Here is a 9391-nt window from a genome sequence, read left to right as displayed (position 1 = left end):
CACATCCTTTCTTTTTCCTCATGGAAACCTGGATTTTGGACACCTGTCTGCCGGATGTAACAACTGCTTTCCCTTCAAAAAATGTAATCAACAAATTGACCATCAGAACACTAGGGGTGCGAGGTCGGTTCCTCTCCTTTGTTCACACAAGTTTTAGTAACTGTAAGATACAAATGTAAAAAACTTGAGCGTCACTGGAGAAAACAATGTAATTCAATAGAGAAAGCAATATCTAAAAAGGCTTTGAGGGACTTTTATGGAGAAATTCATAAGGCTCAAGCTGATTACTTTGCTGATCTGATTGCAGCATCCTCTAATGTGCCGAAAGAGGCATTTGAAATTGCTTAATCACGTATTTTCCATGAGGAAGTAATACATTTACTGTAATAATATGTAAATATTTACAATAAAGAGCACATCATGAAACAGAATACAACATCTATGTTAATCACAGGTTTGAGCCAAATTCAGTTCAGTAAAATAGTAACCGAGCGAGATATGTTTAAACTCCGATCCTAAAACATTAAAACATTCATCATGTATTACACGGATAAGTTACAGTTATTCCAAAATCCAGCTACTACAAAGTTACATACATTGATTGCTGTCAGTTTTAAAAAACTCAACCATTCTACTTATTAACCTGCTTTAAATTCCACTGAAACAAACTATGAATAATATTTAATTGTCCTGCAGCCTACATTGTTGAAGATATCAAATTATTCGATGAAGAAGCTGTGAAGAAATAACCACACAAAAAAGTTCAATTGCTTCAAATTTAAATGCGCGAAGACAACATTTACAACACCCCTCTTACAAATGCTCCTTCATTCAACCTAAAAACGCGAAATAATATAATGTATAGTAAGTGTATTCTTTAAAACTCTTTAAAGAAGATTAACTAGATACTGGGATGGCACCTATAATATAGTAGGCATGTTAGTTCAATGTGTAAGTGGCTGTATCTACAGTATATTATGTTTTAATGGTTTCCTTAAAATTGAGTATTTTCTGTCCAGCACTCAAATAGAATTTTCAAAGAATTAAATTAGTAAGTATATATCATTTTATGTAATTATGTGTTACATATTGAGGTCTCTAGTATTACAATACTTAGTTATTTCAGGATGGACCTTGACAGATGACTTTAAGTATCACAAAAGTCAATATTTGGCCAGAGCAGAATGGCAGGTGACCTCTAGTTCTACAATGGGTGAACAACACAGATTTAATAACCTGAAAATACATTTATGGCTCAAAGAATAAAGATTCCTATTAAAATGACCACAAACAAATTCTGTCCCATACAACACGTATAGCGGTCATACTTCTCCCACCATAAGTGCTTTTGACCACCAACTACTCCTAAGCAACATTGAGTGAGGTATATCAAATCGGATTGCTGCCCGACTAATTGTTTTTAGTAATCCTTAAATACTGATTTGCTAATGAATACTGACTATGGCTTTTGTCTAAGGTAAATTAATCATCGGATTGTTAGCCTACTGTATGCCTATAATTGGGCCACACGCCTTTGTAGGCCAATTTCAGTGGAAGCAACTAGAACTAGGTTATCTATATATGTAAGGTTACCTAAAATGAATGTACACTTCCATTTCATGGGTGCATCTGCCACATAAAGGCAGACCCACAAAGGGGTAAATAGACACCCTTGTTTTAGGCCATTATCTGTTGGAATTTTAGGTGACTCCTGTAACTTGCTGTTAAATTTCCCCTTTCGCTAGGTGCTTAGTGTAGATGGAAAAATAAATGTAATAATGAAGGATTAATATCCCAAATGTTACGCTTAGACCACAGTCGCTTTCAATCTACTTTATCGAATGACACTGTACTCTATATAGCAAGGAAAGAGGAGGTAATCCTTGGTCAACAATGACGGCGTAATTTTGTCTGAGGAAAAGCAAACTATCTACCTGGACCCAGGCTTCAAATTTTTGTAGGCATTCTTGCAAAGACTTTACCTTCAGCATCAAGATACCACGATAGGGCGTCTGTCACACACACACACTTTAAGGTAATGCTGGCTACCCCTAGAACCCTGTAAACCACTCTATACAAACACCTCACCTCAAGCTTACTAGAGGCTCTACGGGTCTATCAGTTACGCAGTTTCTATACGCTCATATACGTTCATTTATGCTCTACGCTAACCCCACATAAGTCAAAATACCCAAACTCCACCATCTACTAATGACCAGGTCCCACACAATATTGTTTCAAAACGCACAGTATTGCTCCAGTCTACCCTCGCAATCACAACTCGTGATCACAGCTCTCTTGTTACAAGTTCCCTCTTATAGCGAACTCGAAGTGTTTCTCCTGTTGAGACATGTTCAATTAAATCCCTCCATGTTGCCATCAGACGGATCTGCCGTCCCAGCTCCTGTGTTCGAGTATAACAGGGAGAGGAGGGTGGGAAGGGAGGGTTGGGGAGGAGGGAGGGGACTGGGATGGGGGTAAATGTATTTTTGGCTGTTTCCTTTATGTTTTTATTCCATTTATGTCTGCTCGATAATTCAAATTTTGTTGTAGTAGCAGGAATGTTCCATATGGTGCAAATGCACAGAGACAGATCCCGCTTGGTTACCACCATGAGAAGTGCCCCACTAATGCTACGGTCCATGACTCGTTATACACGATTCATCCATCACAAACTAAACGAGAACAAAGCCTCCATGCGTTCACTTTCCATAGGGCTCATCACTCCTGTAGCGACAACAGGCCCTTAGATGACACAGAATAAAACCTTATCAGAAAGCCTTAATATTATATCTCTGAATGTTAAAGGCCTTAATCACCAGGTGAAACGTAGGAACATTTTCGAGTACCTGGCAAAAACTAAGGGAGATATCTTTCTTCTCCAGGAAACTAAACTCTCCGAAGAAGATGTAGGGTTCATAAAATACAACTTTATCTCTAATACTCTATGCTCCCCGGCAGATCATAAGAAAAAAGGAGTGATCACCCTCATTTCCAAAAAATCCAACATCACTACTATCTCACACACTCACGACGATGAAGGAAGGCTTTCAGTTATGCACCTACAGAGAGGTGACGACCCCATCCATGTAGTCAACATCTATGGCCCTAACGCCGACGAACCTGATTTCTGGGAGAAGGTCTCAAATACTCTCAAGAGCCTCCCACAGGAAGATCTCATTATAGCTGGTGGTGACTTCAATCCACCGCTGGACCCTCATATAGACCGGCAATCTAAGTGCAAATACCAACCCTCCCGTTCACATGAGGTCCTTAAAAGAATTTGCTCCAAGTTTAGCCTCAGTGACTCATGGCGCCTCCAGCACCCGGACACAATAGATTACACGTTTTATTCGGCACCACATAACTCCTACTCTAGGATTGACTACATCCTACTCTCTAGTTCATTCACACACCTCATAGAGGAAACATATATAGCTCCCAAACTAGTCTCCGACCATTCCTGCATCAGCACCAAACTCGCAGGTACCCACACCATTCTACCCCCAAAAAGGTGGTACTTTAAGATGACATACTCTCTGACCCAGCAAACAAGCTGAAGATTGAAAACGCTATTAAAGAATACGTTACGTTAAATGACCTCCCTGATAAGAGCACCTCCACCTTATGGGATGCCCTTAATGCGACCATTAGAGGAGTCCTTATCGGTATCAAAGCACCGGTCAACAAAAAACTAAACCTAGAACTTGATTCGCTAGAGAAAGAAATCAAATCACTAGAAATATCACATGCTGAGAACACAGACGACAAAGATACCCTCGACCAATTAATTAACAGGAAATACGAATACAATAAAATTGTGAGCAAACGAGCCGGTGTATGGGTAAATAAATTCAAGGCACTCAAGCTATGTGAGGGAAACAAGGCAGGTAAATTACTAGCATCATATCTCAAGCATAAACAGAGGCAATTTACTATATCCTCGTTTAAGGACTCCAAGAATGACTTCCAAACCAAACAAGAGAAGATACTAAGTGCGTTCCAAGCCTTCTACAAGGATCTATATAAAAACAAACAAACAATGGATCCGGAGGTCTGCACGAAATACTTAGAGTCCCTAAACCTAACAAAACTAACAGAAACTAATAGAGCTGCACTAGGGACCCCCATCTCTGATAAAGAACTCACGATCTCTATTAAATCCCTCAAAAACAATAAAGCCCCAGGCCGAGATGGCTTCTCGGCCGCCTTTTACAAGGAGTTTGATAAATCACTAAAACCTACCCTTCTAAAATTATTCAACTCTATCGCTAAAGAGGGCTGTGTCTCCAAATCGATGGGAGAAGCCAATATTATTGTCATCCCGAAAGAGGGGAAAGACCCCCTCTTAACAAAAAACTAAACTAATTTCGCTCATCAACTTGGACTGCAAGATATACGCAAAAATCCTAGCCAATAGACTGAACACGATCCTCCCAAAATTGATCAGTAACTCAAATATCGCTTATCCAATGACAACACTAGATTACTGTGTCATATCCTAGAGAAAGCTCAAATAACGGCCGCCCCTTCTATTGCCATTACCCTAGATGCAGAGAAAGCGTTCGACAGGGTATCATGGTCCTTTTTAAAACAATGCATGTTATCTTTTAATCTTGATGAGACATACATCAACATGGTGCTGGCACTTTACTCAAACCCTACGGCACGAATTGCTATTAATGGATCCCTGTCGGAATCATTCCATTTAGAACAAGGCACCAGGCAAGGCTGCCCTCTCTCTCCTGCACTGTTCCTCTTGGTCTTAGAACCACTAAACACGGATATCAAATGCAACGATGACATTACAGGAGTACAATTTGGAGAGACTTGAGTGAAACTGGCCGCATATGCGGATTATATCCTCGTGGTTACTGAGAGCCCTGGCGATTCCATCAAGGCACTAATGATCACTATTGAAAAATACTCTAGCCACTCCGGATATAAGTTAAACCGGGATAAGTCCGAAGTCAAACCGCCGAATATTCTCGGCACTCAGGAAATGCTAGGTGACACTGGTCTCTCCTGGCAGCCCGGATACATAAAGTACCTAGGAATTGAATTCGGCAGCACACTATTAGAGACGCTTCAGCGTAACGAATACAACACCCTAGAGAAAATCAAGATTCTGCTAGATGCATGGTCACCAAGATTTATAACATGGTGGGGTAGGGTCGAGGCCATCAAGATGATGATCTCCCCTCTAGTGAATTATCTAATCACTATGTTACCCCTCATTCTGACTGAGGACTTCCACCACAAGCTAGACATTTTACTCTCCAAATTTTTATGGAAGGGGAAAAAAGCAAGAATTAGGATGAAAAAAACTTAGGCTAGATAAATCCTTGGGAGGGGTCAACCTGGCTGATTTTAAGCTCTATCAGACGGCATTTCTGGCGAAACAAGGCTCATATTGGCTTGTACCAGACGCTTACACCCCTGTATGGCTAGACATTGAGAAATCACTTCTTATGAATCTTACCCCAGCGGCCCTTCTGACCGCAAATATTACTATGGCCACCTGCTCAAAACCCCTGTTCAGGAACACCAAATCCGCTCTGCTGAAGATTGACAAACTCTTGGAAAATAGCATTAAACGGTCTAATATTGAATCCCTTTGGAACAATCATAAAATACTCTATAAAGGGAAAACCTTACACAATGACTCATGGGTTAATAAAGGTATCTATTTCCCCCACGAACTCTTCAATGGTGCCTACCCTCTCTCCTTCAAGGAAATACAGTCTAAATACAACCTGGACTCACTTGAATTTTACAACATCTTAAAAATAAAACCAGCAGTAACTAAGGCAAAACTATCACCCATACCCCCTTCCCTCCCGAGTTATCTAACAAAGCTACATAAGTTAGGTCACCAGGATTCCTGAATTTATAAACTAATTCGCCCACAACACTCTGCCCTCAATAAGAAGCTCACATCTTTCTGGGAGGCACGCTCTTCTTCCCCGATATCAGAGGTGGACTGGGCCGAAACTTGGAAATCAACCATGAGATCCAAGTTCAGTCCAGCACTTTCCCCAGACGAAGTTCTGGTTACTACATAAGGCCTTTTGGACACCAGCCCGACTCCACTCACAGAAAATCAGGGAAGACCCCATGTGCTGGAATGGCAATGACAAAGTAGGTGACCTGGAACACTTATTAATCCAGTGCGAATGTGTGATACCCTTCTGGGATAAGATTTTTGAATTCATATCTGATCTCTTCTCATACTCCCCTAGTAGGGATCTTTCGACACGAGCATTCGGTTTCCTCAGGGCTGACTCACACAATGAGAGGGATAGGGCACTCCTAGACCTACTTCTAATAGCTGCGGTCAAGATTGTACTCAGCAATTGGAAGGGCACACGCAAAGCTTCCTTTACTTGCTGGCTGAACTGGGTCACTAACCTAAGAGGGGTCGATAAAGTAACTCTACAGGACTCACTGTGGAAATCCTCCACGAGACATATGTGGGACACTCTCGATCTCTACTTTAGCCCCCACAAACCGCCATGAACCACACCAATTGTAAGGAACTAACCCCATTAGTTGAGGCAGATTCCTAAGTAGTCTGTACTATGTACCATGTGCTCGGGCTCTTCCTGCTGATCATTTGGATACTTCTCATGGTTTCGATTACAGTCTTCGCCGCATGTGTGGTAATACTCTGATGCTACAAGTGTTTAATCTGTGATTTACAGCCATATCAATCTGTTCAACAGTGACATCTGCTTGACATTTAATTATTGTCTTATTCTTATTGTTTATTTTCGTATGTCTATTTCGTATGTCCCTCATTTGCAGTATTGTATGTTCTGTTTTATTTGGAAACCACCAATAAAAAAACTTTTGAAATAACAAATTTACCCTTTTGCTAGGTGCTTAGTGTAGATGGAAAAATAAATGTAATAATGAAGGATTAATATCCCAAATGTTACGCTTAGACCACAGTCGCCTTCAATCTACTTTATCGAATGACACTGTACTCTACATAGCAAGGAAAGAGGACGTAATCCTTGGTCAACAATGACGGCCGTAATTTTGTATGAGGAAAAGCAAACTATTTACCTAGACCCAGGCTTCAATCTTTTGTAGGCATTCTTGCAAAGACTTTACCTTCAGCATCAAGATGCATTATTAACCTGTAGCTTTTAGGCTCAGTTTTCAAACTACACTAGCAAATTTTGTTGTATAATTGAGCAGTTCGATTCCAGTTGTATGATCACACAGTTAAATGTGCAGCTGTGTAATGAGTGCTGAAAGACTTCCTCTCCATAATAAACATAAAAATCATAAATATATTATTTTGAAACTTTAGCAAGAATATGCAAATCAGCATCCCTTCCTTTCTGGGCACCGACTCCTTACCCTAGCGCGTAACAAACCATGTAACTCTCATTATATTTTATCGGGTCAGAGAGACTCTTTGAGGCATTCTTTTGTCTGTATTTGGAATTTCCTTCCTATACTCAGACTTCATAGGCTAGGGGGAAGTGACTAACTGCCGAACATGGCAGACGGCGTCCAGATGAGCCCTGAGCCCGGGCTGCATAATCCTGTTGCACCGCCATCCACAGGAGCCCATCAGAGTCTGTCCGAGGAAGCAACACAATGGTGTGACACGGCCGACCGGGGTAGCTGGCTACGTAGTTGCTGTCGCCGGCACAGAGAGAGATCCACGGTGTGAGGCCTACTTGACGGCCATGCTGAGTGGGACGGAGACGGCCGGAAACTCTGCGAGGCCGACCGGGACCCGAGCCGTGCCTGGCGAGCCTCTGCTGAGCATACTGGGAGACACGTAGCCCAGCGTCCCTGTCCATGCTTTGTGAAAGCTGCTGCGGTGATACGGAGACGCCCGGGGGCCACCCAACAACCAGCTCCCTGTGGCTCCTCCCAGTGGGTGGGGCCCTAGACCTGGCCACGCTGAGGGGCGCGGCCGGTGCCATACATCTGATCGGCAGCGCATACGAAAGGGAGAGGCACGGACTGAGTGAAGCGCCGGTGGCTACCAATGAGTGTGAGCCGCCCACAATAACAGAGACGCAGGGCCTGCAGAGTGGCCCGCCGGGGCCCGATATCCTGAACGGGTCTCGGAAGCTCGACCTTCAGAACCACCTCATAATACCACAGGTGAGGGTGTCCTAAGGGGAAGGGTCTTTCAATCACTTACTATCGGCACTCATCGTTGACCACCTGCCCCTCCTGAGTGCGGCGCAGCCCATGGGCCTAGTATGAACTCCAAGAGGTTGCTAGCTGGAACAAGTGCGACTACCTCCGGCGCACCGGTGGTGGATTGAACAAATCCTGGGGAACCCGAGCTTTGGGGTAGTTAACATACCGGACTGCCAGTGCTCCTGATAGGGAGAAACAGCACGGCATTAGGCGGTGAACGCAAGGAGACTGTTAACTTCTGCCTGCCTTAAAGAGCTGGAAAACACTTTACAAGCCATTAATATTAAAGGCAGCGGGATCCGCTTTATTGAGAAACGGGAAAAAGGCACCACAATTGACAATCCATTGGAGCTCGGTGGGGACCTGCCACCCCTGCCCCCTGGCTAGTTATAGAACACACGGCCACATCACTACCACAGGATTAATTGTGAAGGGTACATGGACAGGAATATGAGTCCTGTACCACTGAAATTGGACACACGGTGCATGATGCTAAAGAGTAAGCCTGCTCAACTACACAAGTGCACACATTGCTTGAGGCTGCCAAGAGAAAGCGCGAGAGGGTACGGTGGGCAAATTGCTGCGTGTGGCCAAGGCGCTTGCACTGGAGCAGCAGCCCTACCTACTCGACACCAGGGTCTAGAAACACCTACTGCAGCTCTCTCACTCCTCAGAAGGCGAAGACCCCGGAATAGGTACGCATTAAAACATCATGGGGCTCCCCAAGGGGAAGATACAGGAGGCGACCACTAATACCACACAACACACGGAGTGTCGCCGTCCAAGTGTCCTCAGAGTCGCACGATGCTGTAAGGGGTCCACCTCCCGATAACCCCTTGGTCTGATAGATATAAAACAGACACAGAAGGGTGATCAGGCGAGGGAAGGAAAGGAAGGGGACAGCTGGGAGGGAGATCTGAAAGAGAAAGAACAACATGCAATGGTTACATCAATCCCTATCTCTCTATCACCCCGTTCTTCCCTAACTCCCCCTTTTACCTGTAAAAGAAAGAATGCTCTCGGGGAACAGGAGACTGGAATGACCTGATCGCAAGGCAACTGGAACCCTACAGACAAGATTCTAATCAGCAGAGGTCGTATTATGCTTGCACCCCTCGTAAATCCCCTCAGCTAAAGGACCTACCATGAACTCTGGATTCTTCTCAGCACAGGGGGGAAGGACGTATGCCAGCAGTCACCTTACCACCCCTGTATG

Source organism: Triturus cristatus, chromosome 2_1, assembly GCF_964204655.1.
Source record: "Triturus cristatus chromosome 2_1, aTriCri1.1, whole genome shotgun sequence".
In the NCBI taxonomy this organism is placed as follows: Eukaryota; Metazoa; Chordata; class Amphibia; order Caudata; family Salamandridae; genus Triturus; species Triturus cristatus.
The sequence above is the reverse complement of the archived record's forward strand: the minus strand, read 5'-3'. Positions refer to the sequence as shown.